Source organism: Pinus tabuliformis, chromosome X (assembly GCF_031772625.1).
Source record: "Pinus tabuliformis cultivar Carrire ecotype Pingquan chromosome X, CPIR1, whole genome shotgun sequence".
Lineage (NCBI taxonomy): Eukaryota > Viridiplantae > Streptophyta > Pinopsida > Pinales > Pinaceae > Pinus > Pinus tabuliformis.
In genome coordinates this window covers 887,587,508-887,614,078 of record NC_142308.1, presented here as the reverse complement: position 1 = coordinate 887,614,078, position 26,571 = coordinate 887,587,508, and the positions used below count along the sequence as shown (strand labels likewise).

The following is a 26,571-nucleotide window of genomic DNA, read 5'->3' as shown; positions in this document are numbered from 1 at the left end:
TTCCTTTAGTAGATAAAACCCTTCTCTCATTTTCTAACCATGCCAATCTACCCTCCATCCCATATTCTCTCATCAGCCCTGTGTAAACCACCATTTTATTCAAGGATGGGGAATTTGATGCTTACTCTAACCATATTTGTTAGATACTTTCCCCCTTTTCTTGCTTATTCGTTCATTGCCAAACACTATACCACTAGTTCTAAGAATCTTGTGGACACTATCACCACAATAAATGTATATTTTATTTTATACGAGACAAGAATTGTATGTCTACCTTTGGGACACTCCAAAAATATTTTGATGCACCTTTGTGACCTTTATGACTTTATGACCTTAATTCCCATTCCATGTTAATCCATGTGGACACACTTTATGATGTTCTATGACAACCTAATGTCCTTGTCAACTTCCTCTCATCTTCCTTGTCATGTTTTCAGGACTTGTGTATCCAACAAGAAATTTGGGAGATGAATTCCATCAAGGTAGAAAATCAAGGGGGTTTCAAGTCATTTATTTAGGGTTCCCACTAGCATAGTCCCACCATATGATCCACCCAATCCCTAAATTTGGGTCTACTGCTATTTCAATTAATTATTAGATGATCATGGTGGGCCATCATTCCAAGTTGAATATTATGACTCTTCATATGATATTATTGGAGATACTTGAGGAGACATATTTTTGGATAAAGGGTTAAGGGAGGATTTTGAATTCAATTTCGACTCATCAACCATATCCTCAACATTTGTCCCATCAACCATATCCTCAACATATCTAACCAACAATTAAGAAGACAACTGAGGTGAAGCATGGGCATCCTCTCTCGCCCACGTTGTTCAGGATATATATCAATCTATGAATGCCTCTACACTCCACCAACTGTGCATCAATAAAATTTTAGGTTTCCCTACTGTCCTCTAAGATGGATACATGTTGTCCCTACATTGTGTCTTTGATTGCAGAGTGGCTAATAATCATAGTTTTTCGTGGATGATTGTGATCGTACGTAACATCCATGGTCCAATTCATTTGTTTGGTGCCCAATGCTGGTGAATCATTATATTGCATCATGGTAGCATATATTTCCTTTCTTAAAGAAAAAATATATTGAAAATAAATTAAGTTATGTCTCATGCAAATGTTCAATATTATTGTGTTGTGAGAGCTTTGCATATTATATGTATCATATATCTATAATCACTTATTTCAAGCCTACTTTAAGAAATAAAGGAAGAGGTGCAAGCCCTTGCCATAAGGACTCCCACCAACTTCTCTTCTCATAGAAAAGTTTCAAACGTTAGCCCATAAATCAAACACATGCCCTTGTTTCCCTAGTTTGGAAACCCTTGGATGTTTTTGACAATGAACTCCTCCCAACCACTACTTTAACCATCTATTGAATGCCTTTGATTGGTATGTGTATTTGATTGATTCCTGGAGAGGTGTGAAATCTAATTTTGCATTACATGATACAAACACCAAATTTAACCCGTGGTGGCCAAAATTTTAGCCTTACAACTCTCTCATCCAATATTAGATACTTCACTAATTATTCAATGGGTAATCTACTTAACAATATATTAAATATTAGAAGCATTCATATTAATATAAAAAATAAGAATAGTATTTAATATTAAGTTATAATGCAGGTAACTGCCAAGTTGAAATATTCTTGGCCTTGGAAAGTGAATAGTCAGCTTGACTTAATGTTCGATGTTAGTTTTAAAACAATTAAGATAAAATTGTTTAAGAGAAATCACATAGATCTATAAGTGTTGAGATGATAAATATGATGCAAAAATTTACTCAAAAGTTCACATTGTAAAAGAGGTTTTCACTTATAGTAATATGACCCCATTCCTCCCCTGATAGATCCAAGGTTAGTATATTTGTCCCAATATAATAAATGTGTTTCTCTTTTATATTATTAAATTAGGTTGCTTCAATAATCATGTCCTTATTGTTAAGGGGAGATTGTTTTAAAGTAAGTGTTGTCATAAGTAGTGTGATAGAAGTAACAATGGGAAACTATATCTATATATTCTTTTATACATGTGAAAAAGTAATCCCTAATTTACTTATGTCCATGGTAGTGAAAATCTATTTTTTATAGTGGTAGCTCAATTATTTGTCATGTTAGTATGAGTAGTGGTACCTTGTGGTCATTGTATTATGTTTAGTAGATATAGTAATAAATGGTGTAATTTAAAAATTTTAATTTAGACTACATTTACATCACAATGTGATACTCTATAATTGTACCAAAACTTAGCAGTGAAGACATGACAAGTAAGTAGATGTATTCAACAAAATTTTAATGCTTATCATTGTGTCTTCGAATAATATTTATAGTGCTAGCTAAATTGGGTAGTATTGACTTACTTTTACAATTCACATAGATATCATCATAACTCGTTGGTTTTGATACTTGATTATTTGAAAATAAATTCTAGTTTAATTAGGTAGTATTGACTTAGTTTTCCAATGCTAATTAAATTATTAACTCAGTTAATGCTATCTTGGAGAACATGTGTAGTATTTCATCTTTTACATGCTCCATGTGCCCATTTCGATTTCATGTTTTTCAGAGTTATTTTGTAGCCAGTGCACCCAGGTTCGTTTTGCCAAGGTTGATGTGCAAAGGTTTGATTTCATTTTTACACGCTCTATGTACTCATTTTTTATTTAATATTTTTAAGGTTCAATTTTGCAGGTTAGGGTTTTCCTAAGTATGATTTCCTCATTTTAAATGAATTAAATCGAACAAGGAACCAATGTTCTATTTAAATACCAATTTATTTCCAATTGCATACACAATAAATTTTAAATTATTCTAATATGGTGATTCCACACATAGATTCTCAAAGCCACTTGTAGAAACATGTTGATCTTCATTAACTTGCGACCATATTTTTGCACTAACGAATTCATCTGTCAACAATGGTGATGGCTTTGCAAGATCACTCATGACTCATTGGTTTGATACCTTAATTACTTTGGTTTTGCCAATTTGTATTCAAAAGTATATACAGGAACATAGAGGGTTTCAAGGAACAGAGGAACAAAAAAGATTGAGAAATGTTTGCAAATTCACGAAGATGGTGACAGTGCCACACCAATGTCACTTTGTTTCTGTTGTGCTAAGAGATGGCTAGAGAATCGCCTCAATTTGTTCTAGAGGGATTCTCTAGACGGCACGAGAAATTGGGCTTTTGGGAGGAATTGATGGAACGAAATCTAGCAGTGGGCCTGGCGGAACTACTCCATTCCCTACCTGATTCCTGCCATGACTTTCCATTACAAATCCACTAGAAAATGGTGTTGCATCTTCATCAACCAAACCTTCCTCCACACTACAATGAACCAACACCTTTGCTTCTACAACCAAACCTTCCTCCTCGTCATCAACCAAACCTTCCTCCTCGTTTGCCCCATTTCAATGGAGGGTTTGTCGAGAAAATGGAGAGACAAACACCAATGTTTGAGAGCCACAAGACTAGGGTTTCTGTGATGGGCATTAAGGGCATGAGGCCCAACGGCAGCAGAGTACATACTCATTTATTCGTGGGTGGAGGGAGATAGATATTAAGACCATCCTTATGAAAACTGGGAGACATGGGTGGGAAACAACAAGAAACAGTGGGCTAGGCCATCATAAAATGGAAACAAGACAACTGAAACCATCGAAACTTTTTTTGTGTAGAGGCCAAAAATATTTTAGGCGCTAAATTGTTTTAGTTTTTATATGCTGTGGCTTTCACTGTTATTTTGCAAAGGAACTCGAAGCTAAGCTAGAAGTTTCAAGGAAGACAGTAAAGGGTTTATTTTCCATAGGTATTTTCCTTTCAATTTGATGTATTTCCCTTGCAAAGATGTTGGCATTGGTATTATTTTCCTTGCGTAGCTGTATTCATTGGTATAGCTGTAGGAATTGGGATTATTTTCATGGTATAGATGTAGGCATTGGGATTATTTTCAGGGTATATTTGGGTTTGTGAGTATAATTTAACGTGTTTTCCAACTATGGAAAGTACTTTTGAATTATACTAGTGCATGAACATGGAACCCAAACCTAATTTGAATTAATTGGTCTCTAGCAGAGTCTATATATTGCATTCATGTTCATCAATAACATATTATTAGATTTTATTAGAAATTTGAATTGTCTCTCTCGTTCATTAGTTAATTTCTTAGTGGTTTTATTCTCTCTTGTTTCTTGTTTTGCAAGTAACTATCTAGTATTTTTTCACACTTATATCTTTCTATTATAGTTTTATCTTGGCTAAGAAACTCATCTTGGTACCATTTCCTAAAGTCTTGCATTATTGTGATTTGAATCTATTCTCCTTCAAGGAAGTTTTGTTCAAGAATGCTTATTTTTATTTTTCTTATGTAATTCACTCTTGGAACCATTTCCAAGAAGCTCATATGAATTGACTATCCCAACCTTAGACAAATCAAATAATGATTTGTTACTAGATGTATCTATCCTTTTAGCATGGTGTATTTTTATGGAGGTGATTTTCGTCATTTTATTTGTAGATAATATGTGTTTTTTAACCTCTCGGCAAATCTTTATCTTTGAAATTAATAATTGGTATCATTAGGTCTTCGGAGCAATTGCTTCTGAATTTTAGATAGATTTTCTAGTGACAATGCATTCAATTCTAACGATCTTTCTCTCTCTTGGATTATCCTTTCATTATCTATCACGTAGCTTTAGAGTATTTCTTTTAGGATCCTCACTATTTCTGCAAGATTTAGGAGTGTTTCTACTTTAGGATCCTCACCATTTCTGCGATATTTAGCGGTTTTTCTACATTCATCCTCTCTTGATATTCCTCACATTTGACATGGTTGGTTTCTTCAAGAGGACATCATACCATATTGGGTTTTTCTTGTGATGTTGGTTCCACTTTTTTCACTCAATTATATTTTCTTTTTAGTGTTGTAATGAAAAAAATTCAATAATTAGTTGTAAATTAGCATCACAATTTAAATTAATAATGGAGCATAACCTTTTATATGCAATTGTGTCTTATAACGTGATAGTGTTGCACCCTAACCCAACATACAACATTCTAACAATCATAGTTCCTTTGGGTGTGTTTTAAGAAATGAGGTCATCCTTTTATGAAAATGCACTCCCCATTGGCTCATTGCTATATAATTCAACTTCTATGCAATAAATGGCCACATTGTGTCACTTGATATCTACCATTCTAGGAGATGCACTGGGATGATCTTTTGCTTGGATATGTGATCATGTGTTTGGCACTAGACTCTAATTCTTTAGCATGAAATAGGTCCATATCACACACAACTTGCTTTTACCAGCAAGATAAAATCACATATAATATGGAAATTTTCTTTATCAACAATATAGGGAATGGTCCTTGTAAGTCCAATTGCAAATTTTGTAATCTATTGCTCAAAGTTAGTATTTTGTCTACAAGTTTGGTTCTTCTTGAATCCCCTTTACTAGGAACATTCATATCATCCAAAATAGTATAACCCTCAACTACTTCTCTAGATTCTATAGGATTTTATGTGAGGAGAATACTTTTAGAATGATCTATCCCATCCAAAACCGTAGCATCCTTCTCCATGACACACACATGGTCTCCAAGTGGGACATGCAGTGACAAATATTCAGTCTCTGATGTCACATCAATTTCTATAAGCTCAAGATTTTTCACTAGGGTATCATATTCTGGTCCCTCGACATGTTCAAGCCTCTTCAATGGATTATCCAAGGAAAGTTGCTGATTGCACACATCCTTGTCTTCTAGATGAGATTCATTCATACTTAAACAAGGGGATATATTGTATCTTTTTCTAAGTTCTTGAATTTTTGGATGGAATACTGGAGTCCAGGCCAAATCAAGTGCTTAAAAAAGGAGATATATTATATCCCTCCGTAACGTCATGGATCCTCGATGGAGTATCAAATTGGGAAGGTTCCTGCTTTCTCACCACAATCTGTATATTTTCTCCAACTTTGAAATTTTGGGTCCCTCCAGCTTCCTGGCCATTGTTTCCCTCAATTTTGGTAGGGTCAATGAATCACTCATGTTTTTTGTTGTTTTCCATATCAAACAATTGTTCTGTAATTGGACTTGCATCAGTTATGCCATCAAAAATAAAAATGCTTTCCTGGCATGCTCCATATTCAACTTCATTCTTTTCCACGACTATATTATATCCCTCTCTAACCTCAGTGGTCTTCAAAGGATTATCCAATTGGTAAAGTTCCTACTTGCATGCAGCTTCTGTAACAAACTCTGAGATATTTTCTGTAAGAGAATCAGCTATACCTTAACAAAATAATGCATCATTACTCTCCATAATCTTAGGCATATCTAATGAATCACTAATTTCCAATCCAAACAAAGAATTCAAGCAAGGAGATGCACTTGATATCACTTGAGTCACTTGATATCTATCATTCTAGGAGATGCACTGGGATGATCTTTTGCTTGGATATGTGATCATGTGTTTGGAACTACGCTCTAATTCGTTAGCATGAAATGGGTTCTAGAGGGGTGTTATGGAAATATGATTGATTCTCCTTTGAACATCTCAAATCTCCACAAATCTGCGCATAGGTATAATACCAAGCCATGATATTTGTAGCTTGGGTCTTTAAGAAGTATGAGGCATGAAATTGGCATTATTTGGTTTAATCCCACACCAACATTTACTCATGAATTGATGAAACCAGAGCTCATGGGCATTCACTACATTTTCATTCATTTCAATTCACTTATTCGATGTGTGGTTAACTATATTGGAGGGTTAAACATAATTCTGGGTTTTTATACCCTCTCTGCCACCAGTACTCTACATTATTTTATGTCTTTTCATTTTCCAAGCATATTTCAGGGTTCTTTATTGCATATTGGTGCTCTTCTAAAGCAGCACACCTTTATGTATATGGAGACATAAAGGTAGTGGTTCGCCATGTGGTCTTAAGTGGAGATTACCCATACTCTAACAATTAATCAATGCTCAAGCATAGATTTAGTGGCTGGGTTGTGTTTCATGGAGTAAAAACACTTATAAATGTGGAGAAAACACATCATTACTATAAATATAGAGGAAACCCATATTTTTTCTTGAAGAATAATACCTGAACAAGGGAACAAATCAGTATTGTCTTAAGAATTGATTTTATTTTGAACAGTCTCCTCAACTGTGACTGCTTTTTCAAGAACAGATTCATCCATACCTGAACAAGGAACACATCATTACTGTCGGTAAGGTTGGGCTTGTTTAATGGAGTATTGAAATCATTATAGCAAAGGGAACACATCATTAATATTAATACTAGGGGAACTAGAATAGAGTCAAGGCATTCCCGAACTAGAGAACACGTCAATACTACCTTCAAAACTGTTTGAAGAATCAACAATTCCTTGAGTTGTGTCTGGTTCTGTTTCTTTATAATTACATGAACAACTTAATTTCTGCTTTGAAGTATCACTCTCTATTTGTGTGTAGACATGAATCCAATCAACCTTGTAATGAGATGACTCACCTGCATGTAGGGAAACACTAGACATTGGCTCATACATACTAGAGACACTGTCCACTTTCGAACCATACAATTCATCAAGGCCATAAAACGGTTTGTCATTATATGGACTCTGAATAATGAAATTTGTCTTCATGAACTTCATCCTCAATAGCTGAGTTATGAGGTTGTAGACCAACATCTGAAACTCAAATATTCTCATAAGCTTCTTGAGGTTCATCGTATGATGAATGAATCAGTTGATGATCTCCAAATTTCAAAGAAACTGCATTAGACAACATGGGACAACCATCATTTTGGCTATTGTTATAATTCTTATGTGATTTTCATTCTTCATCATCGTGAGTTTCACTTTTGTAAACCTGTTCAATTTGCTCTTCTTTTTCAACTACATGATCTTGATATCTTTCAATTACATCTGAATTCTTAAACCCATACTCGTGAGTTTCATTATTAACAAGTGAGATGGGATTTTCCTAAACAGAAGTAGCTGAAATGTACTGTATGTTGCATTCTTCACCATCTCGAACTTCATTGGATGATGCCTCCTTTCTAAATAACAATTCTTTCTTATCAACGAAAAACTGTCTCCTTTCTAATTAAGACAAGAAAATGAATTTTCTTTATGTATCCCATTGAGTTTATTGTGTCTTATAACATGATAGTGTTGCATCCTAACCCAACATACAACATTGTAACAATCCTAGTTCCTTTGGGTGTGTTTTGAGAAATAAGGTCATCCTTTTATGAAAATTCACATCCCATTGGCTCATTGTTATATATTTCAACTTCTATGCAATAAATGGCCACATTGAGTCACTTGATATCCACCATTCTAGGAAATGCACTGGGATGATCTTTTGCTTGGATATGTGATCATGTGTTTGGCACTAGACTCTCATTCGTTAGCAAGAAATAGGTTCTAGAGGGGTGTTATGGAAATATGATTGATTCTCCTCTGAACATCTCAAATCTCCACAAATCTGCACATAGGTATAATACCAAGCCATGATATTTGTAGCTTGGGTCTTTGAGAAGTATGAGGCATGAAATTGGCATTATTTGGTTTAATCCCACACCAGCATTTACTCATGAGTTGATAAAACCAGAGCTCATGGGCATTCACTGCATTGCCATTCATTTGAATTCACTTATTCCATGTGTGGTTAACTATATTGGAGGGTTAAACATAATTCTAAGTTTTTATACCCTCTTTGCCACTAGTACTCTACATTATTTTATGTCTTTTCATTTTCCAAGCATATTTCAGGGTTCCTTATTACATATTGGTGCTCTTCTAAGGGAACACACCATATTGCTTCATCTACCATAATAATTATTTGGACTCTGATTAGTAGTTTCCATGCATGCTTAATATGCTTCATATGCATTGCTTTTCAAATGTTGATTTCACAGTTTAATATAAACTGGTGACAATCTATTTAAATATTTTATATACAAAATAATGCTTGTTTGTTAGGGACACTGTTTATTTTCTGAGCACCATATATGGAACCCCGTTGGTTTCAATCCATAATTGCAGAGAGTCAACCAACCAAACTTTCATTTAATTTTCTAAAATCTCTCACTTTAATCCAACTTCTGAATGTTGTTATATAAATGATCGAACAGACACTAATTGTGGCAGCAAACTATCTTGAGGCAGTATCTGGGTAGCGAATCATCCCTGAGACATTATCTGAGGCATTGGCCTATCTCTAAGGCATTATCTATAGTGGTACATTAAATCTGAGGCTTCACTGTGGTAGCAATATGTCTATGAAGCAATTCTGAGATAGAAAGATACCTCTGAGGCACTGTTGATGACAACAGATCATCCCTGAGGTATCAATTGTGGCAGCAAACCACCTATAAGGGATTGTTTGGGGCAACGAATCACCCCTAAGGTTTTTATGTGGCAGCAAATCATCTTGAGGTATGGTCTAGGGTTTTGAGGCAAGCAAGGTATGGTTTGGAGTTGATTGTGGCTGCAATGAGATAGTGAAGTAATGTTTATAGGGAGCAAGGAGATATTCTACATAGATTACTTTGCAATATGCGACAACAATTTAAGACAGTGCATTACCCTTTGTAATATAATCCAGAGAACTCCTCAATGAAATTAGTATTACATGCATAGAAGTTTAAACCAACATATTTTAGAATAATTTTATGGTTTTACACGTTGTCTTATATTTCAAAATTTATTTATGTAATGATCCTAACTAGTGTCCATAAACTTTTCTTTGCATATTTCTATTACATTATTCTATACAAAATGGCAGACCGGGCATTTATGTTGCTTTTGGTATTTGTATTATTTATGTTGTTGATTTAGTTAGAGTTTGGATTTGTTTTTAGAAATATCTTTAAAATGATACTTCAAAAGTTTGTTTGTGACAAGTTAAATGCTTGTTGGAACACTCTGATAAGCTTGCCTCAAAGTGTTGGACAGATCTTCAATGCTCACTCAACACATATTTGGTGTTACCAATTCTATTTTCTTATCGGTTTTTTGATCAAGGTTTTCTTATTTTTATGTTATTATGTGGTTTTTTAAGAATGTACCCATGGGTGTTACCGATGCTACTATGGGGGATTCAATGATATTCACTACTTTTATGGAAATGTTAACAAATGCACGAGGGCAAGATGCTGCTATGATGATGCATGAGGTAAGCTTGAATATTGTCTTTTATATGTTCAATTATCTTATATTCCTTATTATATTATGCTAATTTATGTTTGTGGAATGTAGGAAATCACTAAAGTCATTCCAACCCCTATAACACCTTATAAAACATCTAAGGTAATGATAGTGGTAAAACTTGATCAATAGTTTTGCGCATTTAGTTAACTTATTTCACTATATATATTTATTAATATTTGTGTTTTTACTAAGCGTGCATTTTGTTGGCATGTAGGATTCATTTATGCCCCTCAATACAACCAATGTTGGCATGCAGGGATCATTAATGCCCCCATATACATCTAATGTTATGCAAGATGTAAGATTCAACCATTTATTTATGTGAGTTTGATTATGTTATTTGTTGAGAAATCTAGGGCATATATTTAATAAAGCTTTTGCACAACGACTCCATGATTTATGAGGTGTTAAGAAGAGCTACATCATGCCTTCAAATGGATCACACCATCCGTTTTTTTCTTCTTGTACATACAATACTATTTTAACAAGTAACCCAAGCAATATATTATTCCAAAACATGATGTCAAGTTACTTTTTTAGGGTTTTTATGTAATCAAGAGGCCTTTTTAGGGTTTCTTAAATTCAAACCTTAGATCATACTCTTTTCCCTTTATGCCATTCTAGAGTTTATCCCATGCCCTAGAAATCAAATCATAGGGAACAAATACCTTAATATTAAGGTTTCTAAATACTAGGGTATTTCTTAAAATATAAACCCATAAATTCAACCCTACTACATCTTATGATAGACCCTTTAAAAGAAAAATATTATACATACCTCATGGACACCTATCTGTATTGATTAGTATTTTGGTTGCCATGATTATTTGCAACTTTACTATACATTTCATTGATCATTTTCCACCTTCATGACCTTCTTTTAATGAGTCTTCCGAGATATTGTCATTCTATAATGGGACTTGCTTCTTCATGTGTTCATGAAACCCATGCGTCAGTCATAACAAAAATAATCTTCTTTTTCCTTTTTTTACATAAATTACATAGAATTGTGATTATATATGTCATTATGAAGACCGAACCTAGTTACATATTTCAACATTATTCATCTGTTATTCCATCTTATTATTTATATTTGTGCCTTGAAGGATGTTTCTAGGGTGACTCCAACAAGTATACAATATGTTTGTATAGAGGGTCATGTTATGCCATCTACACCTAGACCAAAACCCCATAACATGCCCTTTACACAATCTGTTGGTATAGAGGGTCATGTTATGCCATCTACATCTAGAACAGAATGCCATAACATGCCCTCTACATCAAATTTGGGTCTAGTCAGCATTCTCCCACCAGGACCAGAACAAGTTTCTTTCAGGAGTCTTATAGACTCATAAACAAGAATGTTAAGGCTCCTACCAGATATTCCTGCAAATGCCCAAACCTGACAAAAAATAATTGAACAAATTTAGTTATGGGAAATGTCATTGTTGGAGAGTGTAGCTCCTGGAAGAGATCAACAGGTAAAATTATTTTATTTTTTTTATAATTTCATTTGTTATGTCTAGGATCATTATTTTAGAAGTGAAAAATAGTTTCATATTTTGGTTGGGTTCTTAATAGTTCCACAATTTCATTATAAATGCAGGAAGTAAGTGACACAGTGCCTAATGCTTCTATAAGGGAACCTTCCTCAATCCCCAAGCCTACAACAATATCATCGGTGACCACAAAAGGAATGCAAGAAGTTACAATATTGCTCACTTCAGAAGGAAATATCTTGAAGGATGAAATAGGGCTTGAATTTTATCACTTTATTTTTCTTCGTGCAGAACAATTATTTGGAAATACTGTCCAAATTGATTGGAGGAAACAAGCCAATGCCAAAAAAGAGGAGCTATTTAAACATGTAGTAATAGCATTTGATAATCCTGGATTTGATAAGGAACTTATTTTATAGATTGCAAGTAAATACATGCACTCAAAGAGGTCCAACTTAGTGACAAAGTTGACAAAAGACTTGATGTATCCACGTCCAGCTTGGATCACAGACCAAGTGACGTGGGATGAACTTATGAAATATGCCAAGTTTAAGAGGAAAGTCCTCATAAATCCAAACTATACGCCATATGTACAAGGAGGAGCTAAGAGACGCCTACGAGATACAAGAAAAGCAACCCAAGCTAGGGTGTCAAAAATTGGATCTCACAAATTAGGCTCTGGTGGATATAATAGTATTCGTGGTGGTATGGTAAGTGATATTTCCATCTATTATATTTTCTATTTTAGGCAAAGTAACCATGGTCACGTTGAGTTAATTGTATCTTATTAGTTATTTTACCTTATAGATATGATTATCTTTGTTAATGTAGGTTCACCAGTTTCAAAAGGGAGCCTCAGAGGAAGACCTAAAATATGCTTTATTACATGGTTCCCAAGGTCTTCGCCAACACATGATAAATCAAGGGGAAAAATTAATTACTGGTTATGGATCCGAGGTTAGTTGTTTATAATATTATATGAATAATGCAATAAATCAATTGGAGGTTTTAATGTTATTATAACAAATTAAAGTGTGTTGTGTATAGGAATCAAGTGAAACATCTAGGAGTGAGCATGGGGACGAGATACAAGCACATGATGATTTTCTTGTTGCACAAAATCATCCAATAGTCATTCCTGAACCTTGGTAGGAAACTATTGCTGAATTTCAGCGAATGGGAGACAGAAATAATGAGGAGGGTGTTCAATGTGATGAGCATTCCACACCCACAATTAATGTAGCACCTCCCAAAAAGAGGACAAAAAGGATTGATATGTGTTAAATTTTAATAACTTGAATGTGCATCGCTCTTTCTTTTAAGGAGCACACTAGGTTGTGAGGGTCCAAACATAAACTAATTATGTGTGCAACAAAACAAATTTTGAGGATACTTTGTTTTTTTCATGACTACTTACACATTATGGGCATCACTAAGACTGTTGTAGGTCCTAACTTGTATTATTTGTTTGATTATGATCAATTTAATATGCTTATATTTGTGTTGTATGTAGATGACCTGGTCCTAAAATTTAGTTAAAAGAACTCTATCCCATGGTGCAAGAAGAAACTGGCAAGCGAAGTTGACATGAAGGACTTACACCTCATGTGTTATTTCTTAGTCTTGGAGGTTTGCCTGAGTTGAGGTGAGGTGGTCCTCGAATAGGGGTAAGTAAGAAATTGAGATTCTGAAGAAGTTTCGGATAATGGACAATAAACCATAGGCTACTTTTATGATACATACTTTGAAGTTATCAGTAGATTAAGATTCAGATTTGGTTGATTTGTCAGCGTACAAAAAGTATATAGGTTCCCTAACATGTTTGGTAGAATTTAGCAGTCAAATTGTTGTGTGCATGAGATCCCTTGTCTCACAAACAAGGGGGGCTCAGACACAAATTTAGTGTCCATCTTAGCTGCTAATATGATTGAGCTGAGGTTGCTGCAAATATGCTCCATGGTCTGAGGTATGCGAGGTACTTAAAGGGCACATTGGCACAGTGCTTTGAGCTGCTGCATGCTTTAGTGGATTTTGACAGGGCCAAAAATGCAGGTGGCAGGAATAGTGATTCATGGTTTTGTTTCAGCTTGGGTTCAAATATAATATCTTTGTTAGGATGGGATACCCATGTGTGCAAGTTGAAGAAGTCCCTTTCCGGGCTAAAGTAAGCTCCTATGCTTGGTACTCATGGATTTATGAGTACTTAGAGATTATGGGCATCACTAACACTGTTGCAGGTCCTAAATTGTATTATTTGTTTGATTATGGTAAATTTGATATGCTTATATTTGTGTTGTATGTAGATTACCTGGTACTAACAGTTAGTTTAAAAAACTCTATCCAATGGTGCAATAAGAAACTGGCAAGTGAAGTTGACATGTATTATTTCTTGGTCTTGGAGGTTTGGCTAAGTTGAGGTGAGTTGGTCCTCAAACATGAGTAAATAAGCAATTGAGATTCTGAAGAAGTTTCGGATAATGGACAATAAACCCTTGGCAACTTTTATGATACATATTTTGAAGTTTTTAGTAGATTCAGATTCCGATTTGGTTGATTTGTCAATGTACAAAAAGTAGATAGGTTCCCTAACATGTATGGTAGACTTTAGCAATCAAATTGCTATGTGGATGAGATCCCCTGTCTCACAAACAAGGGGGGATGAGACACCAATTTAATGTCCAACTTGGCTATTAACATATGGTTGAGCTGAGGTTGCTGCAAATCTACTCAAAAATGCATTTGCCATCCTTAGATGTGTTTTTCCTCTCCAATTCAGTTCAAAAATTATTTGCTGTCATAGCAGTTTTGCAAATGGTTTTTATTATTCTGGATTGAAATGAAAAAGTAAACCTCTGGCTCATGTACCCACTTTTTATTTGGATCCGATTTTACAGATCAATGTCTTACAATGTTTCCAGTTAGCCTGCTCTGTTTTCATTTATCAATTTCTTATGCTTTGTCCGGTTATTAGGCCGATAGGCCTTCCTATGCATCAACAATTGTCAACACTTTTACCCTTGCTCCATTCGATCAAGTGAGACACTTTCAACCATTGATTTGAAGTGTGACTGCTTTTTCCAAATATCGGTTGAGTTTTTACTACTTTTTCCCATTCTTTTATGTCACTCTTGAAGATATTTTTACTGCTTTTTCCAATTCTTTTATGTCACTCTTGGCCTCAGAGTTAATCGTTTCTTTGGATATTTTTACTGCTTTTTCCCATTCTTTTATGTCACTCTTGGCCTCAGAGTTAATAGTTTCTTTGGTCTGCCAGTTGTTGTTGTTGTTCTTCTTCCCTGGCTTTTGGCAAGCACTGTTCTTCTCCACTTTCACTACTCTGTTTGAAGAATGAAGCAACCAACCATTACAGGCCTGCAGGTTTATACACTTCAGTTATTGGTTCTTCATCATAAACTAATGTTTTCTCCATTCCCATTCCCATTGCATTTGTGGAGCTGCAGCTGCTCAGAAGGGTTGTTGAACTCTTCCTCTAGGGTTTCTGCCTGATTCATTAATTGATAATATCAAAGGCATCATGGAGAGAAGAGAGTTAAAGTCTTCAGAGGGAAGAAGTTGCATGCAGAATTGCCATATGTTGATCAGGAATGCAGCTGGGTTTTTCTTGGCATTAACTATCTTGGCTATTGCATTTTCACCTGCAGGTGATGTTTCAATTCAGGGGTTAAATTTTGCTAATTTCCATTTTACATGTTTAAATTTTGCAGTTTGTTTTCTATAACACGCCAAGATTTATAATATAAACTTATTTTTACCATAAAATTTGGCAAAATTTTAAGTTTTAAGATCAATTTCCATTCTTAAACTTTTCCATCCTTATCAAGGATATGAATACAATATTAACTTAAAATTTATCTACATTGTGTGCTTTACAGGTGCTTATGATCCACTGGATCCAAATAGTAACATAACGATCAAATGGGATATTGTGTCTTGGACTGCAGATGGATATGTTGCAAGTAATGCCCTTTCATCAAATAGGTCTTGAATTATAATTCCCTTTCCTCATTTTCCTGAAATAGATGTTGAGATTTTCTGAATTTCATTCCTAGTAGCCTACAAGTTAAATTCTCAAAGCTTGACATGATGACAAATTTGGAAAACCTTCAAGTCAGGTAGAGTTTATTTTGATATTGATGAAAATTTCTGATAAATTGTGTTGTATTGATTGGTATGTTCGATATTTTGAGTAAATACTTCACTCATTTTTAATTAGCTTTATGTCCCTGAAATTAAGTAAGTATTCACTAGAAACATTGGTACAATTTACTAAAAATTCCCTGAAAATCTTCATGCTAGAACTTATTTTACTCTTTGCTGAGTCTAATGAGCTTCCCTCTGTAGGTGGTCGTGACCATGCACAATTTTCAGCAGTACCGCCATATACCAAGCCCCCTAGGATGGACTTTGGGTTGGCACTGGGAAAAAAAGGAGGTCATCTGGGCTGTGGTTGGTGGCCAGACAACAGAGCAAGGAGATTGCTCCAAATGGAAAGCAGGTGTTCCACACTGTTGCAAGAAGGACCCCACCGTTGTTGATCTCTTACCAGGTGTGCCTTACAATCAACAATTTACTAATTGCTGCAAAGGTGGAGCATTGGCATCTTGGGCTCAGGATCCTCCAAATTCCATCGCATCCTTCCAAGTTAGTGTTGTTATCGGGAAAAATGTCCATTTAGATCTACTCTATCCCACTAAGGTGTGACAGCTACCTTAGAAACAAATAGAGAAAACTACTTTTGTATTCTTCTTTATGAAATATAAACAAAGAGGAATAGGATGAACCAACCTGTGTCTTGCGCTAGTCCTTTGATCCAATTTCTCTCCTCTTTGACAGCTTCCAGCTACCTGCTCCCTTACTTGCCCAGCTTCACCAAGTACCTGTAAGATCACAGAAGAAGGAAACTATACAAAGACATGGGTTTATACTCATAAATAACTTAGGATCAGATTTAAGTTAACCATACAAATGTAACAAGCATCAATGAAACACAAGCATGGAGAAGAAACTCAAATAGTTTTATTGATATACAAGAAGATCAAGGAGGAGTTACAACCGATGATTCCTGACCCAGCATCAACCTCCCAGCAAAGAAGTCCCTTCTTCAACCCCAACAAAGCATAGATCACTCAATTCTCTGATATGTATCTCAAAACCAACAGCAATTCCTTACAATGTGCAAAATTCCAGCCTCTGGATCTCTGGGATGAGGGATCCATATATAGATGTATGCAAGGAGGATGAGTCAGCTCATGAATTAATTAGTGGCTTCTCTCTGTCATTTCTTGCTTCCACTTGGAGACTGAGAGCCTCTTACTCATCCTTGGTCGAATTCAGTGAGGCAAGTGTCATTGGAGAAGATTCTGGAAGCTTCCATTGTCTCTCCACCTTGTGGAATGACTCTGCCACTTGTCATTTCCCGCTCAACGCACCCTGGTAGTGCATTTAGGTGCGTTGCAACGCACCTAGCTAGTGGCCTTAGGTGCTATGCAACGCACTTGGCTAGTGGAGTAGCTGAAATGATCATGATTTGACTAATTCTGAGCAGTTTCTGGTGGAGAACTTCTGGGAGAAGCTGTAATTTGTTGACCTTGTTCCTTTAGGAGTTAGAACAACACTTTTAGGGACTTAGGAGCCCTTGGTTTATGGACATTTCATGCTTAGAGCTGTAAGGCACAAAAATGTCTATAACAGTTGCCCCCTAAACTATGAGGCCATTTATCGGGCGAAATGCTTTATTAGGAGGATCCGAAGTTCTTTCAATGCTGGGAGGAGACCTGTAATAAGATACAATACAATACATTATCTTCATACTGTTTTCATGATCTAGCTGAGGCGGGCATTCCCATGCTCAGCTTTATAAATTCATTTTCATGTACATAGGACAGACAATCGTCTGATGGTAGAATGATGATTCTGATAGAGCCATCATCCTTTTGGTAGGATGATTATCTGTGCTGCAATGCTGTACACTTCAACGTCTTTATTTTCCTGAATATATATCGCAGCCCGGATGGATGAAACTAGATCCGGGGTCTTCAATCTCGTTCGATCTTCACTCGAAGTACAAGTCGATCCATGTGAGAAATGTTTTGAAGTCGAACATGGAAAGACATCGCTTGATTACCAGTCAATGATGTAAACTGTTAGCAAGCGCGAGAGGAATCACTGATAATGATAATGATCCTCAAGGTACTGCAGTACAATTCACGTGGTGTGAATAAAGGACTTGGCGTCGAACACCACGCAAAATCTTTCGGTCGAAGGTCATTGATGTATACCTGTCGCCGGAAGTGAGAAACTTGCCATTGAGGCATGCAAGCTTCAAAGTACTGAATGGGGTGTCCCTAGATCAACTTCTTGGATAATGAGCTGATGTCGACAAGAAGTGATCCGTCACAGGAGGGCCTTAATGAATCCCACATCGATGACATAGAACGGAGCAAATGATTTTGATGGAGGTGAAACCAATCTGATGATATATGGTTCAGGGTGGCGGTCATGAAAGAATGGAGTATAATGTATGGTAGTGGGCGGGACACAGGTGGCCTTTCTGGATGACTTCTCTTGAACATGTCGGCGACACTGATGTGATGGATTGGTAGCATTAACCCCAAATGTGGATGGTATGGCGAGACCATGGCGATGTGACCGGTGAATGAAACAACCCAACCCGACTGGGGCACGGAGTGGAAGTGTCATGTTCAAGAGCGACTTGCTACCAATAAAGATTCTTTGAGTTTTCTTCCCAATTTTTCCCCAGTCATTGCTGACCAGTACCTCTTTATTTTTGTCAAGCCTGAGGAGGATAACATATGCTTGTTCTATAATTTTCCCTTCGGGCAAACCCATCGCTATGTTTTAACGAGCCTAGCGATAGTAAAACTCGTTCTCGTCTAAAGACAAGTTTGTCGCTATTAATCTTTTTAATGAGTCTAACGACAAAGATAACTCGGTCCTTTTCATTTTTAGAGAGTCTGAAAAGGTACGTAAAGGTAACTCCAAAATTCCTTTTTCGTCATCTAATCCCTTAAGTCCGAAAAAGTATAAAACAATACAGAAGGGATGAATTTTCGATTAGCTTTAACGAGTCGAACAAAACAAGTGCTCGATCTTTTTGTGCAATAATCCTTCAGGTCCAAAAAGATTAAAATCTAGAGGAGGGATAGCACTTCCTGTCGCTTTAACGAGCTGGAAGGCCAAAACTCGGCAATCTTTTCATATTTTACGAGTCAGTTGAAAAGAGCTTAAAGAAGACTCGTCTTTTCAGGAACGAGTGATAAAATGGGTAGCAGCTGATTCTAGGTAAGGTTTGGAATTTTCCAATCACGGCAGTGTCACAAGGATGGCTAGTGAAATCACTCTTCGTAGTTGTTCCTCAAAATGGGTAAACAATCAAATGGAGGTGAATGATCGGCCAATGGAAAAGTGGAGGTGATGGTGCAAACACGACCAAGGCTTTAATGGCTGAAATGCTACATTCACGGTGGTTATTTACCAAGGGATAGTTAATTTTTTAACGAGCTTAAACACGGGTGGAAACATTTGCTCGATCTTATGTTTATTTTTTAACGAGCTTGAACTATGTGCTAAAACTGCTCGATTAGTCCAGTCATATGATAATAATGTCTCATATAAAAATGGAAATTTTTAGATTTTTGCCCCACATCCTTTCTTTATGCAAGTTAGGTGACGACTAATCCTACGAGGGGTTAGAGGTCCTAAAAAGTTAAAAAATAAATAGCCGCCCCTTGCTTGCACTCCAAAAGGTTTGCATGCCCCCAGGTATAAAACAGAGTTTCGAGGTCTCCCTCTATTCGAGCTGACAAAACAATCGTTTTATCAGGAAGGGTCACCCTTTATTCGAGCTGACAAAACATTCATTTTATCAGGAAGGGTACTACCTCTTACAGGTTACCCAAAGATTGTTCTATTCACGCAGCAAACAAAACACTTCTTCGGCAATGTCTACCGAGATAAACAAAGGTGAGTGGCGATGCCCACCAACTCACATAACTTTGACAAGAGAATCTTATTCTAGAATAACCCCTCTTCCAATCACGGACGGGGTATAGACTAGTCATATTCTCCCGCGGAAACCTACTCTATACCCGAAGTTTTCCTACCGAAGCAGAACAGGACGCATGCCCCCTGGGTTTCAGTCATATCCCTCCGAATTACTCGCGCTTATCGGGAGGACGGACTGGGGATTGAGACATTTCTTGCGTGAAGAGACCATTTAGGGATGGTATATGACTATTTGCTATGTGTGATCCAGGAAATGAAAGCTGGTCCACGAGCTTGACCGCTCTTCCTTCATGCGGAAAACACATTACTCTAAAGAGTGAGGAGACGATGGCTCCCATGCAATAAATATAGTCTCGTCCAAGGAGTAGGTTATAATCCAAGGGTCCTTGAACTACCATTACGTTCATGCGAACTGTCTTCCCTCTCAATGTTATGGGCACATCAGGAAGGATCCCTAAAGGTCGACTGGTTCCTTTATCAAAGCCTGTCAGATTTCTCATCTCAGGCAAAAGCGATGGCGAACCAAGCGCTTTCCAAGCAGTAGAGGAAAGGATACTCACAGAAGCCCCCTCATCTATGATGGTACCAGCCATGACCATTCTATATATTTGAATGATAATTCAGAATGGTACACTTGCTGGTAAACGGGGTCTGCCTAGTTGATTCCAGTCGAAGGAGACAACTAGGTTGCTTGGAGGTGGGACCGAATAGACGGCCTGGTATGGATCTGATGAACTTCCTTCCTGCGGTAAAGGAATGGGTAGATTTCCCCCATGTTTGTCGGAGTCTGTGTTGATGAAGAGAATTTGGACGGTGTCATCCTTATTCTCTTCAGTGACTGTATCATCCGAAGATAAAAACTCTGAAGGCAAGACCAGGTCAACTGCCGCCTCGACCTTTTGACTTTCATCTGGTATGGATTCAGTTGGTTTATCTTCAATGATAGGCACTTCAGCTGACCACCTGAGTGCGCCAGCTGGATTCTCAACTCGTGACGGACTCGGCAAGAGTTTTTTATATCCAGGAGGAAGTCGTAACGGTGAAACTAAACGATCATCCAAAACTCTTTTAGCTTCGTCTAAGAAGGGACAACGGTGGATGGCATGATTGCCTTTGCACAGTTTACAAGGAAATCTAGCTTTCCCTTTTTGTCCTGGGGCTTCACTTTCACTAGTTGACGGTGTGCTTTCAACATGATCACCAGAGGTTGATGACACCGGATTTTGCAAACGAGGAGACCAGTCCCTTAGTATCCGGGGGATGCAAGGACAATCTCTGTGAAAGTGGTCTCCTTTGCAAATGACACATGGCGATTTAGGCCTGGTCGGTGCAGTGTGTGGATTTTCGTTAGACGACACTCGTTTTCCCCCACCCGCCTTTGGCTCCTTCTTCTTCTTTTCTTTCTTCTTCTTTTCCTTCTTCTCCTTAGGAACATGGCTTTTAGCTTTACCAGTTCCATCAAGTGAAGAGTAAGGAGGAGAGGAAGAATTAGAGGAAGTAGAAGGCTGATGGGCAACTCTGGACTCGTCTAATTGCTGATTCGATTGTTCAGGAATTCTGAAAGACATTGGTTGAGAAGAGCCATACTGGCAGACCAATTTTCAGTCCTGGAAGCGACAATGTGACCATATGGGGCGCACCAACATCTCCCAAAGAGGAGAAGGGACTAGGATTTCCACCAAGGGGAATTCCTTGGTTGGTAGGCTCCATTTTCTCAACCCAAGATCAATGTAGGAAAAGGGTATGAATATTCCATTTAAAATAAATTTTAACACGCTTTGACACAACTTGTTTTTTCAGTTTTTAAGAGTCGAGAAAAAACAAAAGATGACTCTAGTCTCCTTCGATTTTTAATGAGCCTGAAGTGACAAGTGCTCAGATGGACCTTTTCCGTTAAGGAGTCTGAAAAGGAACAAAAGGGACTGCTCTGGAGGTCTAGGTAGAGGGAGTACCAAACCAATTGCAAAACTGCAGAATACTTTTTACGGTACGGCAGTCAATCTTCCCGAATGCTGTGTTCGGTGCATTGCGATCAGTAGGGTGGCCGACACGGCTTCCTATGGATAAAGGTTTTAATCCTATAGGGGTCTCCCAATATATACTCGACGGTACATGGGAGCATAAATCCGTACTGGCCCTTATCGTCTCAAAGTGGAGGAATCACCCAACCATCAGTGAGGACAACAGTTACCAGGCTTTACGACGCCAGAATACGTCTCTAGCCTAGACCTCTAAATGTTGTGCATTAAGTTCCGAAGCATTGTTAAGTTCATTGGATTTATTTTAAGTTGATCTTTCTTATGAAGTTTGCCTTTTGGGATCACCACGAGATGTAGATGTAATTCCTAAAATGGAATCTAAATATGATAAACAATCTTTTATCTCTTTTCAGTAATGAAAATCCTAGCTACTAGGGGAAAAGAAAGACACAATCTTTTCGCAAAGAGCAAAGAGCACACTGTAAATGCACTTTTCCTAAATCAAGCCAAACAGACTGCCAATATGCAAATGCACATGCACGTGTTTTGTTTTTCACTTTCTTAATATTGATGCCTAAAAAGAAAGTTGATGTACAAATCTGAATTTGCTTTCAAGTGACAAACACAAACAAGCTTCTTTTCGAAATCAAAAGGTAGAGACGATTACGACACTTTATGATTTTGAAATAAATACTTGTTTCGACACTAGAAAGTCACAAATTCAAACCAAAGGCAAAAGTAAAAGCATAATCGACTATCAACAGCAAATAAACTTTCTCCTATGATCAAAATCGACACTTGCGACAGATCTAAATCAAAGGACGACAGTACGACTATTCTACTTTTGCAATGGAAAACTGTAAACGACACCACAAACACATAAAAACATCTACAGTTTCTTTTTTACAACTGAGGCAGAATATCAGTAAGGAAAAGGGGTTTAAAACAGTGAAATACTGATCACAGGCTGCAAAAATTAGAGACAAAACTGAAGAAATGAAGCAAAGAACCTCAGCTGCACAAGGCTAGGCTGATCAGCGCACCTGTTACACAGAGAAACTGCATTGCAGCGCAGGTAGCCCTCTCAGGAAGTGCATTAAAATGCAGAACCTCTTCACAGAGCCTGCGCTAGGGCAGAAACGAGAATTCTATCCGGGTTCTGGGTCACGGTTTGCAGTTTAATATATGGTTTTTGGCCGAGTAAAAGCAATCAGTAATGCACAATCAGAGGTAGATCTAAGGGGGGTTCTAAGAGCTATCACAAGGGTAATCAGTTAGTTTATGAATCAGCTGTTCAAATCATAAACAGATCCAGTGAATGGATTGAAGCAGCAGATGTCTACTTTGCATTTGTTAATGGAAAATGCAGTTCGATTGCTACTTCTAAGTTTATGAAACAAACAACAAGAGAAACACAAAAAAAACTAACTAGACACGCTCCCCAGTGGAGTCGCCATTTTTTTATTGGGAAAAGTGCCCATTTAGATCTACTCTATCCCACTAAGGTGTGACAGCTACCTTAGAAACAAACAGAGAAAACTACTTTTGTATTCTTCTTTATGAACAATAAACAAAGAGGAATAGGATGAACCAACCTGTGTCTTGCGCTAGTCCTTTGATCCAATCTCTCTCCTCTTTGACAGCTTCCAGCTACCTGCTCCCTTACTTGCCCAGCTTCACCAAGTACCTGTAAGATCACAGAAGAAGGAAACTATACAAAGACATGGGTTTATACTCATAAATAACTTAGGATCAGATTTAAGTTAACCATACAAATGTAAGAAGCATCAATGAAACACAAGAATGGAGAAGAAGCTCAAATAGTTTTATTGATATACAAGAAGATCCAGGAGGAGTTACAACCGATGATTCCTGACCCAGCATCAACCTCCCAGCAAAGAAGTCCCTTCTTCAACCCAAACAAAGCATAGATCACCCAATTCTCTGATATGTATCTCAAAACCAACAACAATTCCTTACAATGTGCAAAATTCCACCCTCTGGATCTCTGGGATGAGGGATCCATATATAGATGTATGCAAGGAGGATGAGTTAGCTCATGAATTGATTAGTGGCTTCTCTCTGTCAGTTCTTGCTTCCACTTGGAGACTGAGAGCCTCTTACTCATCCTTGGTCGAATTTAGTGAGGCAAGTGTCATTGGAGAAGATTCTGGAAGCTTCCATTGTCTCTCCACCTCGTGGAATGACTCTGCCACTTGTCATTTCCCGCTCAACGCACCCTGGTAGTGCATTTAGGTGCGTTGCAACGCACCTAGCTAGTGGACTTAGGTGCTATGAAATGCACTTGGCTAGTGGAGCAGTTGAAATGATCCTGATTTGACTAATTCTGAGCAGTTTTTGGTGGAGAACTTCTAGGAGAAGCTGTAATTTGTTGACCTTGTTCCTTTAGGAGTTAGAACAACACTTTTAGGGACTTAGGAGCCCTTGGTTTATGGACATTTCATGCTTAGAGTTGTAAGGCACAAAAATGTCTATAACAAGTGTGGGCAATTCAGGGACCACTAACAAGACTATAAAATTGCCAAAGAATTTCACTTTGAAGGCTCTAGGACCAGGTTATACTTGTGGCCTTGCTAAGATTGTTAAACCCAACCTATTCTTTAGTCCAGATTGCCGCAAAACCACTCAAGTTCTGAGTAATACACTATTATAATCCCTCATAATTTATATATTTGTGAATTTCCCTTGTCCTTGTGTAGTGACACGGAATGTAACATGCACATATTCTTAGTTCCTGGCTCAGAAAAGTTCAACATGCTGTGTCTCCTTATCATCATTCTATAATGATACTATAACACCATGCCCTACTTGCGCCTGCGCTTGCCGGAACAACATAACTCAACCTGCTTGTATTGAGTATGATTCTTATTCCCTTGCAAATTCATTCAATTAATTTTAAATTTGCAGATTTGTGAAATATTTTAAAATCTGACCGATAGCAGCAACTTCTTTTTTCTTTCTGGTTCATTACATTCCAAAATATTTTCAACAATACGAAGTCATTTCTATCTTTATGGCAGATTGGTAAAATATTTTAAAATCCAATAAATATGTAATTAGGTTACTGTTAATAAGATTTCAAAATATTCTTAAAATCTTCAATCAAATTAAATTCGGCAAAAAAACCCTGATCTTCTACCAAATCTAGATGCATCAGATTCTAAACTGTGCTGTTAATTTGATGCAGTACCGATTCACCAGTTCTTAAGTTGCCGGGGACAAATTCTGCCACAAACACCTTGCAGCCACCACTTCTACGGTGCACCCGTCATATGTGCCCGATCAGAGTACACTGGCATGTGAAGTTGAATTACAAAGAGTACTGGAGAGTGAATATCACAGTGACAAATTTCAATTACAGAATGAACTACACCGACTGGACATTAGTTGCACGGCATCCAAGCTTTGATAATGTAACCCAAGTTTTTGGCTTCAACTATTAATCTCTAACACCATATGGATCGATCAGTAAGTACATATTTTGAAAACATTTACTGTTATTGATTTTCAGCATAGTTAATTTAACTATATCTATCAAATCAAATTTTCAGAATATTTTCGAATTTGCAATCAACTATACAGACTTCAGGTTAATTGTGATTAAGATATGAATTGATGCTATTCACCTGAAGCCTAAACTTATTTCAGATTTAGGGATATTTTAGAAATCTGATAGAAATGGTTAATTGTGATTAAAATATGAATTGATGCTATTCACCTGAAGCCTAAACTTATTTCAGATTTATGGATATTTTAGAAATCTGATAGAAATGGTTAATTGTGATTAAAATATGAATTGATGATATTCACCTAAAGCCTAACCTTATTTCAGATTTAGGGATATTTTAGAAATTTGATAGAAATGAATGCATTCATATCATTTCCATCAAATTTCCAAGATCTTTTGAAATCTGCAAAACTGTTAATTGTAATCTGTATATGAATACTAATACTGTCAATTAAAACTACCTACACTTGATCTGGTTTGACGTCTTCTCGTCCAATCCAGCCAAGACGCAGACCCAAACTTGGTTAGCTTTTCTGCTTTTCACCCGTCGGGTGACCAATAAATCACTGTTGTTTGGGTTATTGGGAGGGAGGACAGTCAAACATTCAATGCACTCTGCTGGAGTCTGAATGTGCAGATCCTATCATCTTAAATATTTCTGTCATGTAATTCTATCATCTTGGAATTTGAAATAGAGTTGGATCCTGTTATATTTATTTTGTTGCCCATAAATGTAATATTGGAGGGAAACTCGATTAATTGCAATAATTGATGTCGTCCATCATTCAATTTTGATGGCTTTCAAATTTTACAAGTGGTCCAGCCAAATCAAAGAAAAATGGAGGAGGTAGTGTAGGCTCTAGGGTTTACAGTGATAGTGCTCTGCTTCTTCCTGCTAGGTAAATATTGTGCTTCCGCAGGTTGCTTAAATTTTTTTTGTCGGTGAGTAGCCAGGCCAGCTAGCCTTTTCACTTGGTGGACTATGTGGATTACATAGTACTTGGCCTTCGTTCCTTCTATTTTTAATAGTGTAAAATGCTATTTAATTTCATTATTTTATCTCAATGGTTGAGTTTACAAGTTTTTGCAGGGCATGAAATAGACATGCTGTGATTTGTGAGCTGCTTTGCACATCAATATATTATTTCCGGATGACTAGGTACGTCTAGATTGATACCTTACATCTAAATTAATTAGAGAATTTGGTCCTGATTCATTTCACAAAGTTCTAACCAACCATATTCATTAATTAGAAGTGTTGAGAGTGGGGT

The 26,571-nt window shown here is 36.9% G+C and overlaps 1 pseudogene; it reads left to right on the top strand.

Annotated features, from left to right (window-relative positions):
- LOC149142537 (protein COBRA-like) overlaps positions 1 to 25,235 on the top strand; it is a 39,255-nt pseudogene extending 14,020 nt beyond the window's left edge.
- Positions 25,236 to 26,571: the final 1,336 nt, after the last annotated feature.